Source organism: Canis lupus, chromosome 20 (assembly GCF_011100685.1).
Source record: "Canis lupus familiaris isolate Mischka breed German Shepherd chromosome 20, alternate assembly UU_Cfam_GSD_1.0, whole genome shotgun sequence".
Lineage (NCBI taxonomy): Eukaryota > Metazoa > Chordata > Mammalia > Carnivora > Canidae > Canis > Canis lupus.
The window spans coordinates 12,010,793-12,038,678 of NC_049241.1; the positions used below are offsets into that span (position 1 = coordinate 12,010,793).

Here is a 27,886-nt window from a genome sequence, read left to right on the forward strand (position 1 = left end):
ATGATTTGTCAGTAAGGGAACATCAGTGTGAATAACTGGTTCCCAGGGCTTTGCCTACAAAACCACACAATGTATACATAAGCAGTACATACTTCTTTGATGATCTAGACAGTAGTTCTCAAGTAGAGAAATTTTGGTTGTCATACTGGGAGGCTGCTATTGGTATCTACTGGGTAGAAAACATATTACAATGCGTGAGAGAGCCCTCCACAAGAAAGAAACTACCCTGCCCCAAATATCAATGATGCTAAAGTTGAGAAACCCTGATTCAGATATTTTATTTATGCCAAACCAATTTTTTCTGTCCCCTCCAACCAATATGTCATATTAATGACACTAGTTGAACACCTGGACAATTGGATGAGTCTTAAAAATTTTAAGATCATAGTCACAGGAATTGCAAAGTTAAGTTCTACTTTAGCAATTCTTAATCATGGTGTAATGACAGCGCAATGACAAACTTTCGGTCACATTCAATTTTGAAACAATGCTTAAGAGGTCAAATTAAAAGTTTAAAAATGGGCAGCCTGGGTGGCTCAGCAGTTTAGTGCCACCTTCAGCCCAGAGTGTGATCCTGGAGACCCAAGATCGAGTCCCACATCAGGCTCCCTGCATGGAGCCTGCTTCTCCCTCTGCCTGTGTCTCTGCCTCTCTCTCTCTCTCTCTCTCTCTCTCTGTGTCCCTCTTGAATAAATAAATAAAATCTTTTTTAAAAATAAAAATAAATAAAAGTTTATAAATGACTTTAAAAATATAAAATAGAGAAGAGGCAAGGCTAATGCTGTCTGTCATAGTCACTTGTGATATGCTTTTTTGGTGGTGTAGGTGGTGTTTAGATATGATACCTATAACCATGCATGGCCCTGGTCATTGTCATGAGTGTCTGAGCATTAGTATAGCAGTAGTCACACAGGTTGAGAATGTACTGAGAGCTGCCAGTTTACAACACACAGATTAACATGTAGAAAACTCTTTATTCTCCTTGTTTTAACTCGGATGCTTGTGATGGCTGAGAAGTGTCCTTAGAAATTCCTTTAACAACTTATGTTGCCAAAACAATTAGGGCTCCAAACACCAGAAGGCTTAGAGGTGTTTTTGAATATTAATCTTTCCTAGGGGTTTTCTGCTTATGCCAGATTAGATAATGTAGTAAATGGATTTGAAAAGAATAAATCAACACATTTGCGTTAATGCTTTCTATTTCCTAGAAATATTTCCCTGGTTAATTATTAGATAACCCATGGTAAGCAAGTTATCAATTAATTGCTGAAAAATGAATGCAGTGTGTCTTTCACTTTGGTCTTTAATTGGCTACAACTTTTCTTTCTCATTAAATGCTAATTTAATTGTTTAAGTAAACAAGGCCATTACAACAGTAGTCAATTCTTTGGAAAACTGGTTTAATGATATACAAATTTCACTTATAATTATGAATCAATTTTTCTATAATAAACAGATCTCAGAGTTGGAGTTTTTTCATTATGGAAGTTGAATAGTCTGCCTCCAAGGAAGTAATATACCTAGAACTCTTAACTTTTTGAGAATGGTAGGTTATTATACAAGTGTATATATTTTTATATAATGTGTAATGTAATTTATTTAGAAAATGAGTGAACTTTTATTGTCTTGAAGCTCTAAAAGTTTAATATTTTTTTATCACTTTAACTCACCATAATGAATGGTCATTACTTTTGGAGTATCCTTGGGATGTTTCTCCAAGCCACAATGATTTAGAGGAGACCACACTATTTTTTACAAAACTATGCATATTTTTTTCTAGTTGTTTTCCTTTAAAATTTTCATTAAACTTACAATATCATATGTCTTTGTTCCTAACATGACCCCTTATCAAAGAATAGTACTTTCCCATCATAGATTAGTAAATTTTTAAAATCTTACTGGCTTGGGCACCTGGGTGGCTCAGTCACTTAGGCATCTGACTCTTGATTTCAGCTCAGATCACAATCTCAGAGTTGTGAGGTCAAGCTCCTGCTTTAGATTCTCTCTCTCCCTCTTCTGCCCTTCCCCACGCCATCCTACCTCCCACTCATGTACACACTCTAGCTCTCTCTCTAAAAAAAAAAAATTAAAAATCTTATTGGCATTATTCAAATATTCATGAATCAAGTAGCATCCAATTTAGCAGATGCAAAGGAGCCCTGAGGAGCTGTACAAAATGAGTTTTATAGGGAGATTGGAGTGAGAATAAGGAAGTTACACTAGGAAAAAAAAAAAAAACAGTTGGCAATTACAAGCTTACTTTCCTTTAGGAGATGTTTAGAATCTATTAGGCAGATTACTTAACTAGTGCTGATCACTAGTTGACTGACTAGCTTAAGATTGCATATCTGAGTGTAAGACTTTGTATGGTGACATAAGGCTTAGCATAAGTGACTCCATTTTGAACATTCGTTTTTTTTTTTTTTTTTTTTTAAAGATTTTATTATTTGAGGGAGAAGCAGACACCCCGCTGAGCAAGAAACCTGACTCAGGCCTCATCCCAAGACTGTAAGAGCAAAAGGCAGACGTTTAGCCAGTTGAACCCCCCAGGCACCCCTTGGGTCTATTGTCTTAATATCCCTCCCCACACTTTCAATCAGAATCTCAGAATGAGACCAAAATGTAAGACATCACTGTGGAGTTGCTAGAGGTTTTTGCTGAATCTCTTTTTGGTATTCTCAGGTTATGATGTTTGGTTCACTTTCTTCAAGCTGGTCATTTTCTTCATTCCCTTTCTGATATTCTAGTTGTAGGGAGGTTTTTCAGTTGGTGATTAAGGCTGTGAAAATGCATCTTAAACTTTTGAGAGAATACAACATATTCGTGAGGCTACTATGATTGTTATAGGTAGGATAATTCCCAATGTCTGGAGTCTACTTCAAAGTCATAGTCCCCAAGACCCAAACCAATCAAAATCAAGTAAGTCAAAGAAAGTCCTCACTGAAGGACTCACTTTTTAATCCACCTGGTTTATTCAGTGGTCTTTATGTAGCTGAGTCTCAACTTCCCCGGAAATGTTCATCCAAGTGCAGCAAGTGGTATTGGCCATAGCACAAACACCTCCTTACTAAACTAAAAAGTAATCAAGGTCTACCTTAGTATCCAGAACCATTTTGGCCAGAAAGTGCAGGGATTTTGTTCTTGGGAACTATTGCTTTAACAGCAGAATCTATAATATCTTGAAGCATTTACCAGAGGTTCCTGGTCATAGCCTCATTGGCACTTCTAGCCAGGGAAGGTAGGGATTTGCCAAAAATAGCTAATATTGAGTCATGAATGCATCATCATATTTTCTATTTGTGTCTATGGCTTAGGGCTGGAAAAATGACAGCCATGGAGACCCGTAAAATGTAAGCATCTGTAGGTCACAGGGAGTTTTATTCTGGTTAACCTTGCATTGTGTCCCTTTCTTTGTACCACGCTTGGATACAAGGTTTTCTGGGTTTAAGGTTGGTACCAAAGACAAGGAAATGGACCAGGGTTAGAGAGTCTGATATGAACGAGAGGGCTGAGTTTGTTTCAGAGAAGCTGAGGCATTGAAAATCAAGGAAAAGGTTGTCATGGGTAGAACTATAGGATTATCAGCATAGTGGTAAACTTACCACTTATTTTGAGGTTGGATTACGCCCCTTGCAATGGCCTGATAAATATGAACTGTAGCATTATCTTTCCAGGACAGAGCAAGGCAGATGTGAACAAAATAATCAAAAAGAACTTCATAGTGTTAAATATTAGGAAGAGGATGATTAGAGAGGGAAGGACAGAAAGATACATTACTTGAAGGAAGCAGTGTACCTTGACATTGGCTACCTCTCTTCATAGCCAATTTAATTTTGAAGTCTCCATCTTTGCACAGGACCAGATGTCAGGTGGAGACTTCAAAAGTTGTGATGTATGCACCTGAGGTTTGACACCTTGGAATTTGGCAGTGGTGTCAGTGGTCAACAGTATTTGGTAGGGATCCCTTCTGTGAATCCAACTTTTGCAAAAGTATCAGAATAAAATGTCACAGAAATGCCAAAAAAAAACAAAAACAAAACAAAACCCTCAAAAGTGCTCATGGTTACAAGATCTGATGGGAATTCATTATAATGGAATTGACAAGGAAATTTGGTTATTTCTGTGATACATAAAATTTTAAGATAATAACAGAATTATAACTGATAATATTATACAGGAACAATATCAGATTTCTAGAAATTTAATGTAATTTCTAAAACACTTAGGTTATATTTGTATAGATGCATTCTATTAAGGTTTAGCATTATTTTTTATTGATGTTTCCCACATAATTTAACATATGGAATAAACCAATTAGTTTAACATCTTCCAAGTGGGAGACAAATCCTTTGAGATTTTGAAGCACTCTTAGAAATTAGAAAGTTAGTTTGAGGTCACAAAGGCTATATGTAGATATTTATTTGGAGAAAATGTCAAAAGGTTCAAATATTTGATTAATAGGATCAGAGATCATCATGAAATAATATTTCACCAAAGTAACAATAGATGTTAAAGACAAATACAAAAGGTCACATAAATACAAACAAAACTTAGCTCTTTTAATATTGAGAAGACTGGGGTTTGTTTTTTATCTTTTGTTTTGTTGTTTAAGTAATCAAGGACCTGAAAAAGATAATGTGAAGCACAGTAAATTATTTTGGTTAGAAAGTCTTTGCTGTCCAGGCAGATTACTTAAAGGTAAAGAAATTTTTATAATCTTTTACCAAAAGTAAATCAAAAGTCCAAGAAATTCTGTCCTTTTAATGGAGAGAAAACCAAATTCTAATTTTGTATCAGTGTACTTTTGGTATTAAAACTCATTTTAAAAACTAAAATCATTTCCAGTTTTAGCTTGGCTACACACAAAATTCTTTTCCCAAGATTCCTTTCCCATTTTTATGTCCATTCAGATTCTGTTCTGTTTTTCTTCTCATTCTGGAACAACCAAATATTTGTTTGCTTTTATTCTTATTATTTCTAAGTTTTAATTATATTTATTGATTAGAATTCTTAACCCTTAGAATCTTTAATTCCTAGTGAAAATTAAAAGGTAAACAGTTGTAGACTGTTAGACCAGGATTTTGTGGTTGGCAAATTTATAAATATATTTATAAATTTCTAGAAGTATATTCTCTATCATAGTAAGTTTTTCATTGTGGCACAAAGTATACTTACCAATAGACCCAAATATGTTTGCTTGTTCCGTAAAAAGAAGACAGTAGATAAACCTATGCTCAGTAGTTAACATTTGAGTATTTTATCTTATTTGGAAACTAGATTTTCAGTGACTATCATTTAGTTTATCTCAGTATAATTTTATCAAAATTATTTTGGACACTATTTTTAAGTAGATATGCCATGAAGTGTAATTTTTGTTTGAAAGTTATTTATAAACTTTTACTTTCATCTACTTACCTGTTCTTAACTATATTTAGATTACTTATACAAATTTCATGAGACATTAAACAGCTATCATCTCATCTTTCTTGCTGACAAATTCTGTAACAGAGAAAACATGAGCTTACTTGATTTTTTGTAAACCTAAGATGGATAAAAGCCAAATGCTCATATTATATCTAATACTGATAGCTCTAAAGACATGCCTGTTTTAATTAGACCAACAAACTTAAATTAGCTTTTATTTACTACAGATTATCATAGATCACATGAACTTTAAAAACATTTGAGTTAGTTTTTATATTTCTGAGATTATACCTAATTTTTTCAGCACCTGTGAAATAGAAATTCTTACAAATTACTTTTGGCAATACTATCCAGAGGTAGAAAAAAAAGCATACATCTGTAACATATATACATAGACATATATAAACATATGGACAGACATAAGTAGATCTTACAGCTTTTGTTTTAAAATTTTATCCATAAGAGTGGTATGATAATGCAAAACTCACTAGTATATATAAGAATAGTTAGATCCGCATTGTGTTTCTGGCAAATGAAGTAAGTTAAGGTTACTTGCTAAAGTGGCTTAAACTTTTCACTAATATTTGTGGTAAAGAATTTCAAGATTTTCATAGACATAGTTTTCAATTAGTCTTTTCTTCTTTCTGGTAAGAAAGTACCAGAGAAGACAAAATACAATATTTTACATTACAAAAGAGAAAGAGAAAGAATGTTGTTCCCTAAATCCAGATCTACAATCTTTTTGAGATGAATAGGGGGGGTTTAGGGATCAGTAAAAAGGATAGGTGGCCTTTGAATTGCTTCTAGAACTGCATTTCTGTTTTTGTAAACAGTCTGTGACACAATTATCTTTAATTCCTCAAGAATAGGGTTGCAACTTGAATGACATTAAGGGACTTGCCACACATCCAACTACATTATCTTCACTTGGCTTCTTTAAATCAGGGAGAAAATCTTCAACAAAGATGGAATTCAAAAGATTGTAGACACATAGTCATTTTAGCTTAGGGGCAAGGGCCTGAAAAAGAGCTATCAGGCTCTGAATATCAGCTCCCAGTTTAGCCAACTTCTGACCATAACCCTACTTAAAAAATCCTTTCAATTATCTTGTCATGTTTCCAGAGTAAGTGGAGTCCAAAGTAGAGATAATAGCCCCAATATCTAAAATTCTACCAGAATTTTGCAAGGTTTCCTATTAATTTCTAGTTTCTCTTTGGCTGCTTAAATGAATAACAGGTAGCAGTTTTTCAGAGAATCCCTTAGACTCCTGTCAACCCTGGGAAGGGTGCATAGCGGGATTCTCCTTTGAGGATAGATAAAGGGGTGTTTTAAAAACCTGGTCATATTTTGTTTACAGTCTTTTAGTCTCTTCAGAGGCAATTCAGATAGAGGATGAGTAGGTAAAGGAAGGGAAGGAAGATAGAGGGGAGAAGTAAGATGACTTTAGTCTTTTGGTTACCTCTTTAATGTTTCCTTAGCCTTTTGCAGTGAATCTTTCAATGAAGTTATTTTGGAATCTTAAAGCCTTTGGAGACTTCTGCCTACCAACTAAAATAGGTATCCCATTCTATTTGTTTGATTAGGAGCCCTTGCTTTCAAATGCACTTGTTAAATATAACATTCCCCATAATGACCATCATAATCCTATACTACCTTAGTAATATTTTGCCATTTTCACAGATACTTACAGCTTTCAGGGCCATAGTACTTAGATATAAAATAATTAGTGGTGCCAGAAGGTGGTGTATTCAATTCTCTAAAATCTAGGATCCTACTTCTTTAGTTAAAGCCTTGAAATACTTAAGAGAGGTGTACCAATGGGTTGGGGATTGTGTGCTGCTGCAGATATCTTAGAATTAGGAGGTGAATGCCCTAACACTTTTAACTGCTTGACCCATGCTCATAAATTTTTTTAGCTTTGGCTTCTGAGAGTCCCATTAACAATAGATTTATTAATCCTTTCCCCCAGTTACTGTTGGTTTCTGCTAATGTGCATATGATGTAAACAGAACTATGAACCCCACCAGTAACCAGAGATGGTACTATGAATTGGCCAAAAGAACACCTTTTGTGTATACCACCAGCAGTTCCCGAAGTAGAACTGCAGACTGAACCAGAAGACTCCAACAAATACTGACTGCAGACTAACCAAGGGTTAAGGACTTTGGTTCCAGGTGGAACAATCTGCTGGCTCAAGGTGACCAATTAATCCCTGGCCTGGGCCTATGGACTAAGGCCTAAGAACTAGTGCTCTATTAAATCCTCCCATTAATCTAAATTGACCTGTTAACCTTGGACTGGAAAGCCAATTAGACTGGGAGCTCAATGCAAAAAGAACAGAGCTTGGATCTAAGAATGTCCATGTCCTTCAAGTGGCAAGATAGAGAACTCAAAAGTTTCAAAAGGAACAATGCCTCTGTTTCTTATTGTCCCCAAAGCTCTCAGAAGTTTCCTTTGGATCCTATCACTGCCACCAAACAAAAAGCAAAATTCAACTGACTAAATTTTAAAGATCTTACTGGCTTTATTCAACAATTCATACATAGGGCTACATACAATCTAGCAGATAGAAAAGAGTTCTGAGAACCTATACAAAATGAAAGATTTATATAGACAGAAGGGAGCAGAAACAAGGTTAGAAGAGGCAAAAAGTGGGTGGTTATAAGTTTACTTTCCCTATAACGGATAGTAGGGGTCCATCAAGCAGCTTACCTAACTAGTGTTGATCAGGCAATTCCTGACTGGTTTAAGGTTTCCATTTCTAAGACAGCTGAAACTTATAATTAAATCAAGCCCCTGTTTGGTAACATGTAGCTTAGTAATAAGCAAGTCCATTGGGGCTTTTTAGTAAATTGATTAACCCAGTCTAATATTAAAAACAAAAGACCTCATGCTGCTTGGTTTGAACTTTTAATACTCATAAGACCTTTAAAAATAAAGAGTTCTGAAGTGCCCCTTAAGATGTTGTTGTAGGAAGATCTTGAGCTCATCTTCCATAAACACAACAATCCACTACATTTGGAATAAGTCCCACTAAAGGCAACCTAAAAACTGGATGAACAGAGCCTCCACAATAAGGCGCAGCATGGAGATATGTAGAAGAAGCAAGGATAGGTTCTTACTAAGGAAAAAAGCACACCAAAGCACAGCATTTGATGGCCTTCTTGCCATCAGTGAAGTATTCGAACTCCACATCAAGCACTGCAACCATTAAATCCTGACAGGAGAAACAAACCCCCAAAACAGCTGCTTTTGAAAAACCAACATGGAAGGGGATCCTGGGTGGCTCAGTGGTTTGGCACCTGCCTTCAGCCCAGGGCGTGATCCTGAAGTCCCAGGACTGAGTCCCACATCGGGCTCCCTGCATGGAGACAGCTTCTCCCTCTCTGCCCATGTCTCTGCCTCTCTCTCTTTCTCTCCCTCATGAATAAATAAATAAAATCTTAAAAACAAACAAACAAAAACAATAGGGTATGTCCTGTTGGAAAATTATTGAATTACACAGAAAGGAAAACCTGGTGTTAAGGGGCTCATGCACAGACCCATTCAATCCAAAAACCAGTACAGAAACACCAAGTCAAAAAGTACACAGGCAGTAAGTGAAGGAGACCCACCTACTGATAGTGGAGCACCTGCCAGTGATGCAAGAGGCATCTGTCTCTCTGCCCAGGGACTGAGACCAGGACGTTTGAGAATCCTTCCTGTAGATTGCTAATGCTAGGGGCTGCACCCAGCTGAGAGCTCTGCACAACCCTGCCTTAGTCCATTGCAAATAGCAAAATACACATTCTTCCCAATTGCACATGGAACATTCTCCAGTATAAATCACATTAGGTCACAAAACAAGTCTTAATAAACTTACAATGACTGAAATCATATCAAGCATCTTTTCTTAATGTATGAAACTAAAAACTATAAGAAGAGAACTGGAAAAAGCACAAACACATGGAGATTAAACAACGTGCCACTACACAACCAATAGGTCAATGAAAAAATCAAAGAGAAATTAAAAAAACAAAACAAAACAAAACAAAAAAAACCTTGAGACAAATGAAAATGAAAACACAATGCTCCAAAATCTAGAGGATGCAGAAAAACAGTTTTAAGAGGTGGGTTATATTCTTAAACCTAAAGGTACTAAAAAAAGAACAAAGCTCAAAGTTAGTAGAAAGAAGGAAATAATAGAAAAAAAAGATTAATGAAACTAAAAGCTGGTTCTTTGAAATGATAAAGTTGATGACATTTACCACCAAGACTTTTTAGGGAGATAAGATTAGAGTCAAATAAATCAAAAATAAAAGCAAAATTACAACTGATACCTCAGAAATACAAAGATCATAAAAGACTACTACAATTATATATCAACTAATTGGAAACTCTATAAGAAATAAATCCCTTGAAAAATACACTCCTCCAATACTGAATCAGAAAGAAGTAGAAAATCTGAACATACCAATGACTAGTAATGAAGTTGAATCAGTAATCAAAAAGCTCCCAAAAACAAAAGTCAAGGGCAGATAGCTTCACAGGTGAATTCTACCAAACATTTAAAATAAAATTAATACCTACCATTCTCCAGTTATCCCAAAAAGAAAAGAGAAAGGACTGCTTCCAAACTCATTCAATGAGGCCAGTATTACTCTGCTGTAAACCAAAGATACTACACAATCCAAAAAACTACAGGCTAATATCCCTGATGAATAATAGATGAAAAAATCCTCAACAAAATGTTAGTAAACCAAATTCAACAATACATTAAAGAGATGACAACATGATTAAGGGGGGGTTGATAGCAGAGATACATCATGTTCGATATCTGCAAATCAATGTGATAACCTGTATAAATATAATGAATATAAATCATATGATCATCTCAACATATGGAGAAAAAATTTTTGATAAAATTCAAACTCCATTTATGCTAAAACTCTCAACAGAGTGGGTTTAGAGGGAATGTACCTAAACACCATAAAGGCTTTTTTTTTCTTTTTAAGATTTTATTTATTTATTTATTCATGAGAGACACAGAGAGAGGGAGTAGGTACAGAAAGGCTGTGGTCTGGAAGAGCCCAACACCCCTTTTTCAGTATGTGTGGCAGAGCCCCAGTTCTGCTGGCCTCCCCCCTTGCTTTGATGGAGATCCACAAGCCTAGCCAAGCTTGGGGAGTCATTGCAAAGGGAACAAGACCAGGAAAGCAGGGGCAGTAGTGTGCCTCTGGTAGGATGAACATTCCTGGTAGGATCATAGGCATCTTTTGGATGGCATCCAAAGATGCTGGGTGGGCCCAGTGGTAAAGCTGGACAGAAGGTCAACTGGAAGGGCCCTGTCACTGTGGGAAGGCCAGCATGCCAGAGAGGACAAGGGGTGTACCCACGGGAGAGTGAGCTATAGCACTGGCACCAGCATGCAAATGCCTCTTCACTCCACTGCCTTCCTGCAGTACTACAGGTCTGGTGGCCAGGTTTAGGGGTATAGGTGGTTCTAGTCAATAACCAGGCCTCTTGGCTTCCTTAATTTCTTCCCTCCTCATTAGCCTGGGGCTGTAGTGCCCCCAGGTGGTCAGAACATTTTGGAAAAATTTAATTTTTTTCTGAGACAGGATAGTTGCTGCAGCTCTTCTCTCTTGGCAATGACCCTAAAGTATATATCCCCTTACGTAAATATTGAACAAGGCCACATACACCTATCCAACTTTTTTAATGTACAAAGTACTTTGACATAGATTGCCAAATCCTCATATTATTGATGGGAAAAACAAAATCTAAAAAGACTTAAGAGACTTGGGGCACCTCGCTGGATCAGTCGGTAGAGCCTGTGGCTCTTGATCTTGGGGTTGTGGGTCCAAGCCCCACACTGGGACTAGTGGGGGCTTAAAAGACTGGATAAAAATGAAAAGAGCCAAGATTTCAACTCTTCAAAAAAACAAAAAGTGCAGGAGACCGAACCTTTGTCAGGGGGGCCTCGGTGAACAGTGGACAGAAGGGAGGATGGTGGGCTAGGGTACACTGAATACCCTGAGGGCTGTGAGTGCTCAGACCCCAGTCCCTGGCCGGGAGCAGGACCCCAAGAATGGCTGTGCACAGGCTGGAGTAGACACTGGCTTCTCTGTGGTGGGGAGGGCTTCCTGGACAGGGGGACCCCACAGCCAAGGCCTGGCAGGAGAACCACGAGGCCCCCAAGGGCAGCACCATGCTGGGGCATGCAGGAAGGCCCAGAGAGGCCTGGAGGGGTAGTCAGAGAAGGCCTCCTGAAAGAGGCAAGCATGACAGGAGGAAGCATGACTTGGAAGAGAGGGAAAGAGGGCACAAGTAAAATACACTTTCCCTGGTGTGTCCGGGACCCTGCCTCCTCCCAGCCTCCTTCGTTCTCACTGTCCTTCCTTGCTCTGCTCCCCTGCAACCTGTACCTGTGCCACCGGTACCTAAATGAGCCAAAAAAAAAAAAAGAAACCACACACACACACACCTAGAAGCACAATTTCTGGATCATATGGTAGTTTGATTTTTTAATTTTTTTGAGGAAGTCTCATGCTATTTCACAGTGGCTATACCAATTTACATTCCTACAAACACTGCCTGAGGGTTCCCTTTTCTCCATATCCTTATCAACACTTGTCCTTTTGGTAATAGTCATTCTGAGAGGTATGAGGTGTTATCTCATTGTGGTTTTGGTTTGCATCCCTGGTAATTAGCAATGTAGAGCATCTTTTCATGTCCTGGTTGGCCATCTGCATGTCTTCTTTGAAAAAATGTCTATTCAAGTCTCCTTCCCATTTTTTTTTTAAGATTTTATTTATTTATGAGAAACACAGAGAGGAGAGAGAGAGAGGCAGAGACACAGGCAGAGGGAGAAGCAGGCTCCATGCAGGGAGCCTAACGTGGGACTTGATCCCAGGTCTCCAGGATCAGGCCCTGGGTGGAAGGCGGCAGTGAACCGCTGAGCCACCCCGGGCTGCCCTCATAAAAGCTTTATATGAGAAATCCATAGTTAACATCATACTCCTCAGTGAAAAGTTGAAAGCTTTCCCTTTAAGATCAATAAGAACACAAGGATGCCACTCTTGCCACTTTTATTCAACACAGTATTGGAAGTCTTAGCCATGCAGCAGTTAGACAAGAAAAAGGGAATAAAAGTCATCCAGATTGGAAAGGAAGAAGTAAAACTGTCACAATTTGCAGAAGCATGATACTCTATGTAGAAAACCCTAAAGCCCCCACCCAAAAACTCTTAAAACTGATAAACGAATTCAGTAAAGTTACATGATATAAATCAATACACTAATCATGAACTAACAAAGAGAGAAATCAAGAAAACAATCCCATTTACAATTGCATCAAAAAGAATAAAATAAGACTAAATTTAACCAAGGATGCAAAAGACCTGTACTCTGAAAACTATAAGACATTGATGAAAGAAGACACAAATAAATGGAAAGAAATACCATGTCCATGGACTGAAAGAGTTAATATTGTTAAACTATCCACACTATCCAAAGTAATCCACAGATTCAATGCAATTCCTACCAAAATTGCAATGACAATTTTCAGAGAAGTAGAATAAACAGTTTTAAAATTTGTATGGGGACACAGAAGACTCCAGATAGCCAAAACACTCTTAAGAAAGAACAATGAAGTTGGGGACATTACACTTCTATATTTCAAAGTATATTATAAAGCTTTAGTACCCAAATAGTAAAGTATTGCCGTAAAGACCCATAGATCAATAGAACAAGATAGAGACCTTAGAAATAAACCCATGCATATATGGTCCACTTATGACAAAGGAGTTAAAAATATATAATGGGTGAAGGACAGTATCTTTAATAAATGCTGATGGAAAAACTGGACAGCCACATGCAAAAGAATTAAACTGTACCAGTAACTTACACCATAAACAAAAGCTAAATGAAAATGGATTAAAGGCTTAAAAATCTGAAACCAAAAAACTCCTAGAAAAAAATGTGGGCAGTAACCTCTTTAACATTGGTCTTAGCAGTATTTTTTGGATCTATCTCCTCAGGCAAGGACAACAAAAGAAAAAAGTAAATGGAACTACATCAAACTAAAAAGCTGTTGCACAGCAAAAGAAACCATGACCAAAACAAAAAGGCAACCTATTGAATGGGAGAAGATGAAGAATTCATACAACTCAATCACAAAAGAAAAAATCTGATTTAAAAATGGGAAGGAGGGCAGCCTGGGTGGCTCAGCGGTTTAGCACCACCTTCAGCCCAGAGTGTGATCCTGGAGACCTGGGATCGAGTCCCACGTTAGGCTCCCTGCATGGAGCCTGCTTCTCCCTCTGCCTGTGTCTCTGCCTCTCTCTCTCTCTCCTCTCTGTGTTTCTCATAAATAAATAAAATCTTAAAAAAAAAATGGGAAGGAGACTTGAATAGACATTTTTTCAAAGAAGACATGCAGATGGCCAACCAGGACATGAAAAGATGCTCTACATTGCTAATTACCAGGGATGCAAACCAAAACCACAATGAGATAACACCTCATACCTCTCAGAATGACTATTACCAAAAGGACAAGTGTTGATAAGGATATGGAGAAAAGGGAACCCTCAGGCAGTGTTTGTAGGAATGTAAATTGGTATAGCCACTGTGAAATAGCATGAGACTTCCTCAAAAAAATTAAAAAATCAAACTACCATATGATCTAGCAATTGTGCTTCTAGGTGTTTATCTGAAAAAAAAAATGAAAACACTAATTTGAAAGGACATATACACCCTCCCATGTTCATTGCAGCATTACCTAAAAGAGCCAAGATATGGATGCAACCTAAATATCCATCAGTTAAGATGAATGGATAAAGAAGATGTGGTATACATATATAATGGAATGTTACTCTCCTGTAAAAAAGAATGAGATCTTGCTATTTGCGATAACATAAATAGACCTAGAAGGTATTATGCTAAGTAAAGTAAGTCAGAAAAAGATGGAATCCAAAAAACTAAATATGCAAAGCAGAAACAGACTCATAAATACAAAGAAAAAACTAACAGTTGTCCAATGGGAGTAATGGGAGAAGGATGAAAAGGTTAAGAGGATTAAGAAATATAATCTTCCAGTTATAAAATAAATAAGATACAGAATATAATGTACAGCAAAGGGAATATGGTTAATAATATTTTAGCAACTTTGTATGGTAATCATGAGTAGACATTGTGATGAGCATTCTATAATGTCTGTATATATCAAAGTACTAGTTTTTATACCTGAAAATACAATACTGTATGTCAGTTCTTTAAAAAAAAAAAAAAAAAAAAAAGGTTTATTTCTTTGTTCCATAAGCAAGAAAACAAAACTTACAAGTTAAAATAAGCCACTATTTCTTTCAGGGCATCTTATAAAAGCCCAGATAGCACCTGAAGTTTTGGCTAAAGTATGTAACTTTACATATTTTCCAAAAGAGCTGGAGCACCCCAACAGTACAGGCCAGACAATATTGCATGATTCTTGAAAACTAAGAAAATAATTTTTGAAATTCTGCAAAAGTTTTCTTATATTCACTTCTCCTTCACTCCAGGAAAGTACATAAAGTTCAGATTATCCATAGCATGGCAATTTAGCTGCTCAACTCCCTTTGGAGCAATCCAAAGTTAATAGCCTCAAAAAAGACATGAGTCTGTTGGGAAGCTGGGAAGAACAAAACAAAACAAAACAAAACAAAAGAACAGGTCCCAGAAATAGAGAAACCCAGAGACACAGGGCAGAGTAGTTCATTTGCAAATATTATGTGAAATTTGTGTTAGGAAGGTGAATATGATTCACTCTTAGATTTTCTAATATGTAATAGAGGAGTATAACCAAAACTTTTCTGAAACTGGGGAGGAAGGTAGGGACTCATAAAATAGGCTAGTTAATTTTAAGTATTAGTTTCAAGTACTTAATTTTCAGGTTGGAGAATTTTAAGTATCTAATCAAATATTCTTAGAAAGTTAGAGCACAATAAAATCCTAAAAATAAATCTAGGAAAAAAGTGCAAGGCCTATAAGAAAGAATATATAAACTTACTATTTATAAGAAGATAAACTAATGGTCAAGAATATTAGAAGACTTAGAAGTATACAAAAGTCCTTTTTCCCCAAAGGCATGCATAATTTCAATGCAATTCCCTACTGTCTTTTTTTTAAAAAAAAATTTTAAACATTTATTTATTTGAGAGAGAGAGAGAGTGTACAAGCAGGGGAATGGCAAGCAGAGGGATAGGGAGAAGCAGGCTCTCCATAGAGCAGGAGCCCCATGTAGGAGTCAATACCAGGACTCTAGGATCATGACCTGAGCTGAAGGCAGATGCTTAACCAACTGAGCCACCCAGGTGCCCCTACTGGATATTTTTTTTATATATATATAAATTAAGACTTTAAATTTTACCTGGAAAAACAAGTGGATAAAAATAATAAAATTATGGGAAAGGAAAATGAGGAACACCTTTGATAACAGGTGGATGTCAGAATTCAATTTTAAAGCAATGGTAATAAGAGTTATCTGTATGGTTTTAGCAGAGAGATACTCAAACTAGAGGAAAATCAGAAGCTTCTTAAAATAGTGAATATACATAGGAATATATCAAAGGAAAAGAGTAGGAAAGAATAATTTACTTAGCATATGAGGTTGAGACAACTAGCTTTTTATTTGGAGAAGTTTTTATATCCATGTATTAAAGTATATTAAAAACTAGGTACTTAGGCACTAAAAATATAAATAAAAGATAATGTTTAAGCAAAAAATAAATAAATAAAAACATAAGAATAGTAGACATAGTGGGGATATGTAGGGACTAAATCCACAGACTTGACTGTAAAAATTATAAAACTCCCATAACTAAAACCATAATAAACAATAGCCAAATGATAGAAAAACAGATGTAATGCCTATGATAGACACCGAATCTAAAGCCTTATTTTATAAAGCAGCTTTTCTTAAACTTTTTGGTCTCAGAATCCCTCCACAACATTTAATAATCATTGGAGATTATTTTGTGTATGTAAGCTAAAAATCTTTAAAATCTTTCTGTGTATGTAAAAGACTTTGTGTATCCCAAAATCTTTTACATACACAAAATATCCCTAAAATCTTTTGTGCATGTAAACTAAATATTGGAAGCTAAATCTTAAACATTTAGAAAATCTTTTTAATTTATTAAAAATAACAAACTCATTAACTGTTAACAGAAATATTGTTGGTATTAAAAATCCTTTTACCAAAGCAGAAAAAAACAGCATTATTTTATATTTTGTTAATCTTTCTAATTCATATCTGCTTCATATCTGCTTCTGTACTCAATCTGATGAAATATTTCATATCACGTGGCCTCTGCAAGCATGGTTGACAAAGATAAAAAAGGAAGGAGAGGGAGGGAGGGAGGCAGAGAGAGAGAAGGAAGGAAAATGAACACTTACCATTTTAAGCCACTGTTGCCAGTGCATTGGGTTACTTGGTACCCACAACAAAGCAATCTTAACTGATCAAACTCTCCTTATCTAAGCGGCTCCATCTTTGCATCAACTCTCATATCCTTCTGAAAAGGCTGAAAAAAAAAAAAAAAAGTAAAACCCATGTTACAGAGCCTGTTTTGGTGACAGAGGTGAGGCTTAAATGATGTTAGGATAAGCAACCTCACTACTGCTTTTCCCCCCTGTATTTGTTTACATAGATAAACAGGAACAGCTGGCTTTATACGTAGGGAAGATAGAGTTTAGCTTAGTAGTATGAATTCCAGGGAAAGAATGGAAGAAGATAAGGAAAAGAACATGGCATCCCGCTACATGTAGAACCCCTGGAATTGGTGTGAGTTTCCAAAGTTCAAGATGTAAGAGCCAGAAATGATAAGTGGAAATAATTGTGAGACTCTGAGATCAAACTGCTCTGCTTCAGGATCCAAGTAGGGACACAGTATGGCCAGAATCATTGCAGGGGGCAAGGGAGGCTGTGTTCTCCGCATTGCTGCCTAGAACTCAGAAATGCACCAGTTCCCTGGAGTAGACCCTGTGTTACATATTTATCTAAACATGTTTCATTTTTCTCTTCCACGAAATGAAGACTGCATTTCCGGAGCCTCCCTTGGAGTTACATTGCAGCCATGTAACTGGGTTTTGAGGAAAGGAATGTGGGCAGATACAACATAGACCATTCAACATTTGGCTACAAAGCTTCCCTGTCCTTCTGTGATAACCTCTGAGGACAATTGTTTCAGGTGCAGCATCACAATATGGAGAGTCCCTGGATTTCTGTGTCACCGTTTAAAGGAAAGCTGCCAAGGCTAGCCAAGTAGCACAAAGCAGCCTGTTGTGTGAAAGAGAAATAAACTTTTATTGTAGTAATCTATTGAGACTTAAAGGTTTGTTACTGCAGCAGAGTGTAGCTATCATGACTAATACACAGCTCAAGAATGAAAACTTTGAAATCTGCAGATGAGCCTCGACTTGGATAGTAGAGGACTGAATATAATCAGTGAAGCCTATCAAATTACTTCTTGGGTAAAAGCTGTGTGGGAACTATACCAAGAGAGGAAGAACAAACCAGATAGAGCTAAGTGCTCTACCAGTAACTTGGTTTGTGATCATTTATAAGACATCCCATTGTGGCATCCCAGAAATATTTATGTGTACGGGGACAGTCTAAGATTGCTCATTGACAATAATCACAGGAATGGAGACTGAAGATAGCATTATTTTTGCATACTTGGGAAATGTAATCACTTTTGCTGTCACAATTTAATCTATAGGGATTATACTTCCATCACGCAAAAAAATAATAATAATAATAAAATAAAATCAAAATCAAAAGCTGATCTCAGCTGCCAGGTCCAAAAATTATAATCACACTCATCTCCTTTCAAAGCTCTGCTTCATCATGACTCAAGAGCCTTGTGATCTCAGTGGAACTATCCAGCTTAAAACAAATAAAAGCTTATGTTTCTGACAAGTTAAAGAGAATCTGTCCTGGAGCAAATCTCTCTCTGCCAAATGGGAATCTACTTCTAACCTATGCCTTAAGAAGGGACTCGGATGTTTGTTATGCAAGCCAAACCTATATTTACTGATGCAGTAACCAGCTGACAGACCTCTGAGACTGGTCCAAATGAACAACTGCAAAAAAAGAAACACTCCAAGCAGGAATGATGACCTATGGAAATTGCATCACCATGCATGACAAAGGTCATAATTCCATACTGTCCACATAAGACCAATTATTCAAACTTCTCTCTAGATGAAGGGCCCTCTCAGTCATTTAGTTTGGGTATCAGGAAAGACTTAATTTTTAATTACAACCACTAGATTATTTCCCAATGTTTAAAACAAAACAATAGTAGCAACATTATTGTATATTCCAACCAAACTTGCTAATGTGATTTATCAAAAATAAGAAGATGAACTCTCCATCGGTCTCCATTTGAACTGATAAAAGCCTTAGAACAAATCCAGTGACCCACACTTTGTTCCAGGCCATTAGTCTGTCTACCTCTAAGATCAAGCACACTAAATGTTTTATTGTGTAGTGCAAAGGGAAGTAATCCCACCACTAGAGGACCCACAACACTGAATCATTCATGGACTTCTTATTTCAAAGTCTGTTATAACTCAGGGTGCCTCTAGGATTTAGGTACTTCATTAACACTATGATAGGCCTTCTGCACCCCAACTGTAGGGGGAAAAGTGTGTACTTAAATAGAAGCAATCAGTATTAATGCCAAACCTAGTTTACAGTTCCTGTAAAAGAAAAGACAGTATCTTGGTAAGGTCAAATGCAAATATGATGATGAACTGTTATATAAGACACTATTTTAAGAGCTCAGTTTGATTCAGTTTTATCATGTGTCCTTGGATAAATGTGAGATGTTGAAATGCTTTCCTAATTGGGGATTTAGGGGCTAAGGGAGGGAAGAAATAAATATTTCTCCATGGGTTATTTGATATCAAGAGTAGAATTTCCTAAATCCTCATTTTCAGAAGTGACCTAGAATCAACAAAGTTCTAGGTGAAAATCATATATAAGACAAGTCAATTTTATAAAAGTCATCTACTTTTGATATAAACATGTTCATATATTTCTGCTCTTGACACATTCTTCCCAGTGTGGAGGTGATTTTGCAGAGTGTTTTTATAATATGTCATTGACCATAGATGAGTAATTCAATTTTAAATTGATCTGTGTTGCTTAAAGTTTTCCCATCAGCAGTCATCTTAGTTTAGTTGCTGGTTCCCCAGAACTGGTGCAATCAAGAAATCCTTGTTCATGGTCCGAGTATTGCTGAGCTCTGATTTACTGAATCCACTTGAGGCCTGAGGATTCTCAACATCAAATACGATTGACAAAAGTATAGACTACACTGAGCTTTCTTGCTTTGAGGTAACATTAACTATATTTGATACATTATGATATATAATAAATGTCCTATAGTGGGTCCTGCAGATGAAATGCCCAAAACCTAGTATCAGTCTCTAAGAAGAGCAGAAATATATGTATGTTTATGCTGGACAGTTTATGCTAAGTGCATAGGTGTGAATTTCACATTCACCTGAAATGATCTCTTCTGTTTCAAGCATACAACCAGAAGGGTGTCTGCTGTGGTCTACACAGAGGTCTTTGCACAATGGATGACCTTGCCTTAGTTTACCTTATGGCAGAAACACCTCTCTTAACCTTCTCCTTTATGGAAGTAGGAAAGAGCAGATATGGAAATACATGGCTATAGGAACCTTGCTTCAACTCAGGGAAGATAAGGAAGTTTGCAATTTTTCAATGGTCTCTGTGACAAAGCAAAATCTCTAGTCCCAGTGAATTCACATGATCATGTAAAGTAGTGTATTAGTAATGCAACATGACAGTAATGAGAATTAACTTTTTACTGAGCAATTTACAGATGACTAACCAAGTACTATCTATCTCATGTAATCCTCATAACAATCTATGAGGTGGATATGACTATTATTCCCCATTTCACTGATAAGGATACTAAACTTCAGCAAGAAAATTAATTCATCTAAGGTCACATATCTTAAGAAGCTTGAGCTAGCTTTGAACCCAGGCAGTTGGGCTCCAGAGGTGTTGTTTTAACCACTATGGTAACCTTCCATGTGGTCCCCCAATAACTGCACTTCGGATTGCCTTACACTTCTCAGTCCCCTCTTACATGAATCCAAGCTGGTCCTCTAAATGACAAAGATTCTCTCCCCAGTCTCTAGCCTGGCTCTCCTAAGCCCCATTACAGCTAGGTCTCAACCTTGACCTATAAACACTTGAACACAACACCAGGACAGTTTCTTACAACTCAAGGCCACATGTCTATGATGACTCTCACCCCTCCTCAAGTGCCTGCCTAAGAAAAATCTCCAGGCTATCCCAAGAATTTACTGTTTGTTTCAGTCAATACTGGAAAACAGGGTCCCTATCTCTCAGCCTCTATGGAAAGTAGGAACCTCACTTCCAGAAGCACCAGTTAGCAAACCCAGATGGGTGTCACATGGACCAACCCCTGCTTCCTACTTGATGTAAGTTTTTCATTTCTCTGATTCTACTGAGACCCCAACCACCACTCCACTCCTTTATCCCCTCATTCTCTCTTTGAAACATCCAGTCACCTCTATATAAATTGAAATTGAGTTCAGTTCACACTAGACTCTTTACCTAGTGCCATAGTTACTGCTGATTACAATCTATTCTCATCATTTTACTGTTTAGCTTTGACAGTAACTTGTTGGATTCAGCAGAAGAGATGCAGAGTGACTTCCAAGTCTGGATCATAAAAGGACATGCAGCTTTCCACTTTGGCCTCCAGCATGCTCACCCTTGGATATTGGAGCCATCACACCAAGGAGCCACCTGGAAAGATGAGGAGGAGGCCTGAGACATCACTGAGACATGCTATCAGCAACTCACGTCATTCCATCTGAGCAGAAATAAGTCGTTCTTTCTGTTCAATTTGCAGATTTGTCAGCAAACTAATTGATAGTTGTTTGTATTAAGCCACTAAGTTTTGAAGTGATTTGTTACACAGCAATAAATAACTGGAAAAGCCCCCTGCAAAACATAGGCCTTTTTCACTCTCCTGGGATGCCTGTCTCTCCTTCCAGCACTCAACTCTAGAGGTCTTCCGAGGTCTTCCTTAGCTTGTTGGCACCACCTCAACTCACATTCCCACAAATACGATGGACTAGTGGAGGTCAAAATGGACTGAGTGGAGGTCAAAATTGACAAAGCACCAAGCCCACTTCTGGTCATAAAGGAGGGTAAAGTAATAAGAAGGAAAAATATAAAAAAATAAATAAATAAAAAAGAAAGAAAAATATCTAGTATTCCAAATTTAAAATTAGTACATATATAAAATTCTTTCCTGCTTCTTAAAGAATATATGCTATCAATAATATGTTAGCTGATTTGTATTCACTAAAGAGAATTTTCTTTCACAAATAATTTTGGTTTTGAGCACTAAGATATGAGCTTCTGTTACAAGTCTACAAGCACAAAAATCTTTAATGGTTCTATATTTTTCATTTAAGTATATTTAAATATATAAAAGATGAACTTAATTGTACCACTGCTGATTTACACAGGTGTTGTGGTTCACTATGTGAAAGACTTTGTCTAGGTAAGATTTCTAATGTTGTAAACTCAAACTTACTGGTAAATCAGAACAGAAAACATATTAATGCCTCAAACATTGTGGACCCTTAGTTGCAAAATGAGACCAACTGAAATAAAATTCTAATCAGGGCTTCTGAGAGTCATTACCCCGGAGGGAGAAGGAGACTGTGCTCCTATAAACCGTGACTCCTGAACTTGTTTCACATTGCACTTTGAGTCGTCAGACTGCTGAGTATTTACTAGTTTGCACTCAATTCACTGGAAACTAGCTAATGCCTTTGGCAATAGCTTTGGTGTTTTACTCTGTGTTATGCTTGACAGGGGAGCTTGGTTGTTCAGTCACAAAATTGTATTCCTTGTGAATCTCATTGGCTCCCATTTTCCTGTGCTGCAGAATGAGTGATGGGCCTCCAGAATCTCCCTCAATTTGCCTCCTGTTTGAAGTTACTTGGTCCCCTGACCCTATTATTGATGCCTTCATACAACTTACCTTAAGGTCAAATATGGGACCTAGAATTATTATGAATGAAATGTGGAAGGGCTGCTCTGTGAATGGATCAGAGTGACAAAGCCCCTCAGCAACTTGCAGGCTTTAAAGACCCACTTACAAGCTTGAAGAGTTTTAATTTCAATGAATAGGGAACAAAATTTTTCTCAGCACGCTTTTTAACTGCTGGACAAAAAGGGAGGGGCAAAGAGGATATATAGAAGGGGAGGAAGGGAAGAAGGAGAGAAGAAGACTAAATCAGCTTTCATCCCTGAAACTTAAACCGAAACTGACAAAACATTCATCTGCATAATTCACAGGGCTCACAAGTCCTGAATTTATCAGAATAATTTCAAAATTTTGCTCATATGGATCCCATATCTACCCCTCATATTCTTACCAGTAACATCACGCATGATAAGTTTTATTTCAGAAACTACAGCCAGATACACATATATTAGTGTATCATGACACTTTTAATTACAAAATGACAGTTTTTAGTAATCCATAAAACATAAGCATTAAATAATATCTTCATTGCAAATATATATGTATAAATTCATAAGATATATAAGCATTAAATAATCACTGCAAATATATATGTATAAAGTTATTATATGAATTTTATACATATAGATTACATATTTTAAGAAAACTTCATTACAGCTTTCATTGACTGAAAAAATGCTGGCATGCCATCAATAACTCCAAACATTTATGGAATCTAAGCATGCAACACACAGGTACAACCTAAGCAAGGCCAACCTGCCTTGTAAAAATTTAGGACAGTTAGTAAGGGCCTGTGCCACAAAATGCCCCTGGAATAGAGGCTCTACTTCTTTGGAAATATCCAAATATATCTTGAAAAAGTGACTTCATTTCACTGTATGATTTCTTTCCTAAGCCACAATCCTTTCCTTCCTTTAATGTACAAAAGCAAGTAAAAGGAAATAGAGTCAAGGTACAGTGTTTAAAACAGTAAACGTGTAGCCTGTTACCCAAAATCCCTGTGATAAATGTATCTAGGTCGAGGGGGAGGTGAAAACTGCTATAGCAAACCCTCTTTCCTCTGAGACATGAATGGGTTCCTGGTCTCACCTGGAAGTGCTTCTCTAATACCTGCCATTCCCTCCCCCAACTCCAGACCTAGGGACTGATTAGAAATCAGAGCAGGTGAAGGCAAGCCCATGATTTTGGCGTCTCAGTTGGTTCAGTGACCAAATTCAGAACAAAAAGTTTGAAGATTTATACTCCTGGTTACAAAGGGCCCAAGCATGAATATATTTATAACTCTGAACAAGTGGAACCCACCTAGTACCAAAATAATATAAATCAATTCGTAAAATGCAAACTTTATTTCCATGTTTATCCAACAGGGATAGAAGAAACAATGAAATATACGATAGTCTATGACCTCAAGCTCGTTAAAGAAATATACAACTCCTTTATGGTAGGACAATTACATGGCTAAGTCAGCACATTATTATTGGCATCTTCTAGGCTGGGGAGAAGTCAGAAGACTTACCTGCATTCTGAGCAACTCCTAGAATATTCCTACGAGTATTCTCTAAAAATCTAAGATTGTTATTGCAACATCATCTTCACTCCCATACTAAATTTACAAAGAAAAGCTGAAGCTTCCCAGATTAATGATAGGGCCTTTGGCCTTGTTCAATACTGTTCTAATCACTCATATATTCAACAAATATTTGCTAAATGCTTTCTGAGCATGAAACAATAAGTTACAAAGGTATGTGTGACAATTAGCTCACCCTTTAAAAAGAGATTTTATGTAAGACAAACAGCAAGAAAGAGCAATGCAGGCAAAATAAAGTATATGTTTTCCCTGAAAGACATTCCTGTATTTGCCTTCAAATTCACATGCCTTGCTTCTATTACACTGAAATATGCAGTAATGAAGCAAAACATATGAACTCCATGTGGTCACATAAAACCTTTGAACTTAAGGATCTTGCAGCACATGACTCTTTGAGAGTGTCTTCTTTTGAAGGCAGGTTCAGAGAGCATATGTAAAGTGTTAAAATCCAGTCTGAGGAATTCAAACACAGACCAGTGAAAACACTTAGGATGTTAGCAAGTATGAATCAGCTATAGGGTAAGGAGATTATTCTGCAAGTGATATACATCATGGGCTTTTAAGAATAGAAAAAAAAAACACAGAAATATTAAAGCAAGTAGGGTTGGAAGGGGGAGAGAGAGTAAGCAACAAAAATTGATATGACAACTTCAAGAAAAGGAGAGGGAACTTATTCAAAGTATGTTTGGTAGGTCATAGAATTCAATAGAAAGTTAAAGGACCAAGCTTTGGAAAGGCCATGATCCAAAGATGCTGTGGAAATTCAGGTAACTGGGAATTTACAGGCATGCTTTCTAAGGCCAGGCCAGTCACAGAAATCAGAATCCATTACTCTCCTTCTCTGAGGCACTCTTCCGGGATGGATCTCCCATGACAGCCTGGCTTGTGTGGTGACTTCTTGGTCAAGAGAGGAGGTGCATCCTGACTTACAGCCCCTTCAAGACTTGAAGTGTTTTCCCCTTAACTTTACAAAGGACAATGGATACTCTAATTTTTTAAGTTAAAAAGGGCACTGAATAGACAAACACAACGGCTGCCCAAATGAAAACCAGCAAAGCAGCGATTGTTAAGGGAACAGGAAATTACAGAGCGTAGAGACCAAGCCCAGGGCTACTCGTACATGTCTCCTCTTGTCTAAACTCAAGATCAGTTTTGAGACACATTCTGTCAGAGATGGTACAGAGCACGAGTGGCAGGAAAGAACCTCATGTGCCCCTACGTGTCCCCACTTTGTATGCTTAGATACATTCATATGAATGGTTGGTACAAATGTGTCTGATCCTCCTGTCAGGAGCTTTTGGGCTGAGTGCTCTGTGCTGTCTCTTTCTCTTTCTTCCTATCTCCTCCAGGTGGTGGGATGGGACACTGCTCAATGTTCCTGTTAGGAATGAGCCTGCCAGGTGCATAAAGAGAGCAGGGTTTTTCCTTGTCCCTGTTTTCCCTAAGAGCAAGTTGGTTTGTAGTAGAGATCAGGGTAAATGCCAGAAACACCCTTCACCCTCATTCGTGGAAGAGCGATCATCCCCGAATGAGAGAAAAGACAAAGTTCCTCAAACACGGCCAACATTTCCACAGTCCTTGAACTACGGATCCCAAAAGCCCCTGAACACATTCTCTTATATAAGCCATCACGCTGTATCTGCACCTGCCTCTGGACAGTGATCTCAAGTGAACAGGAGAGGAAGCTGAAACTTTGTCTCAGACGGACTATTAAAAGAGAGGATTTAACAACAAAGTTTCCTTTGTATCCAAAAAAGATACATCTATTTAAAAAGCATAAACAGTGTTTGTGTAAAAATAAAGGGAAAAGAACAATGTTTAGGTAAACCTTTCATTCTGCTTTTTTTTCTTCTTCCAGAGAAAGAGAGACACCGTGTGGATTTGAGAGAGAGTCCAACATAGCCCAGTTCATTTTAATTTCTATAAAGAAAAAGATTACTGCTTAAGGATCTGGTAGCAAAATAAAGCACAAAGATAGAGGAAGAGGAAGTTAAAGTGACCAGCACAGATGAACAAAAATCATGTGCTGTGGGCACAAATGCCTCAAGGACCATGTTCCCTCACTGTTAGCAAAATAGTGGAAAATAAAAGGGAATTCTACAGGTTTGTGTAATTTGAAAGCAAAAGTGTGGAGACGGTCAGAATTCCAGGTGAGCTCCATGATCTGGGTCTCAACGTGGGGATGTTCATGGAGACCACCTAGGGCAGAACCAAGGGAAAAGATTCCGCCTTGAAAGCAGTTCTGATTCATCAGCTCCCCTCGTATCTCTGCCTCAGGGACGGGATGACAGCACCATTAGAGAACGCAGTAAAGTAAATATACTTCCAATCATGTCCCACGTAACAGATATTTTGATTCGATTTGAATCAGCACTGCAGAGAATAGAACTTGGTTTGAATCTGATCTCATCTGACATGTACGAAGATGCAAAGGGAGAAGGCAATTTAGTCTGCAGCTCCCTCTAGTCGTGCTTAGGAAATAGCTGCAGAGGGAAGGGAGCAGCCCAGAGCCTAGAGGGGAAGGGAGGTGGGCAGGGAAGAGAAACAGATTGTCTTCATTGCTGAGCAGGATTGAAAATGAGCCATGTGCTTCCAATGGAACCTGTTTTGGTATCTCATCTGCAGCTACAGAGGCACTGAATGCTATGTGATTTAAACACTGCCCCTGAACACTGAGAAATAAGGGAATGTGCATGCATGCCATGAGCTCCCTGCCTCTATCTTCCAAGAGAATCCATAGTGTGTGATACTATGCTAGACTAGTCAGCCTTTTCATTCTGTGCTGAAGAGACTTAATATCTAGACCTACAAATCAGTCTATAAATATAAAGCAAAGTTAAATTACATGCAAACCTGTGAATAGGATCATTCATGCACTTGGAGACAAATACAGTACACAAACTGTAAGGCTGACACAGCCCCATACCTTCTATTACTGATTAAAGAAAGTGGATCATCGAGTCTATGTGGCTGTGCTAAAACTAGACAGCAAGAAATGAAACCCAGGTCTCTGTAGCCTAATACGGCTTCCATTACAAAATGTGGCAGCCACTCTGTGCTCAGTCACAGAAAGCTCTTTTCTAAATCAAAAATCATTAAAAAACAAAACAAAACCAAAAACCTCCAGAGGTTCTTTCACCTTGCTTACTGTATGTGAAGAATTATGCGAGAATTGGAAGGAAGGAAAGAGGAAGGAAGGAAGGAAGGAAGGAAGGAAGGAAGGAAGGAAGGAAGGAAGGAAGGAAGGAAGGAGGAGGGAGGGAGGGAGGGAGGGAGGGAGGGAGGTAAAAAGAAAGGATAGGAGAAGCTTTAAGAGATGTACAAGAATTTCTTCACATTATATATGCAGAGAGGCCGGCTCTTTAGTCAATCCAGAAAGCCAGTGGAGTTGATGTAGTTCATCACATTTTGGGAGTTTCACTTGAGACAATGCGATCAAAGTCAACATTGAGCCACACAAGAAAACTACTCTTATTACATTACAGTCATTTGTTGCCTCTGTCAGAGTTCAAGCAAGAAAGAGATTCATCCCATCGGGTTCAAGTGAGAAGATTTTAAGGACAAGATAACTTAGAGAGGGGAGGGCAAGGTTAAGGATGATGAGGTTCCCAGAAACTAGGGAAGTCCCAGTGCTGAACTGGGAGGCCACGGGGTGACAGTTCATTGGAGGAAATACTGTTACTGAAGTCCCCTGGGAGATAGAGCCATCGAGACTTTGCCACCTCACAGAAACTAGTGTCAGAAGGTCTTGCCTCCTGCCAGAGAAGCACTGCTGAAGCAGT

General features: G+C 37.7%; 1 long non-coding RNA gene across 3 annotated transcripts in view; it reads right to left on the reverse strand.

The window, feature by feature from the left end:
• Positions 1 to 27,886, reverse strand: part of LOC119864638 — an 80,361-nt gene that overhangs the window by 34,177 nt on the left and 18,298 nt on the right. For 2 of the 3 annotated variants that reach the window (XR_005374665.1, XR_005374666.1), the window contains exons 2-4: positions 21,064 to 21,258; positions 16,836 to 16,963; positions 5,416 to 5,499 (exon numbers count right to left, since the gene is read on the reverse strand). This is a non-coding gene — a long non-coding RNA (uncharacterized LOC119864638). Of the gene's footprint in view, positions 1 to 2,404; positions 4,624 to 5,415; positions 5,500 to 16,835; positions 16,964 to 21,063; positions 21,259 to 27,886 lie in introns of those variants that run through there. The other variant, XR_005374664.1, reaches the window with a different exon arrangement.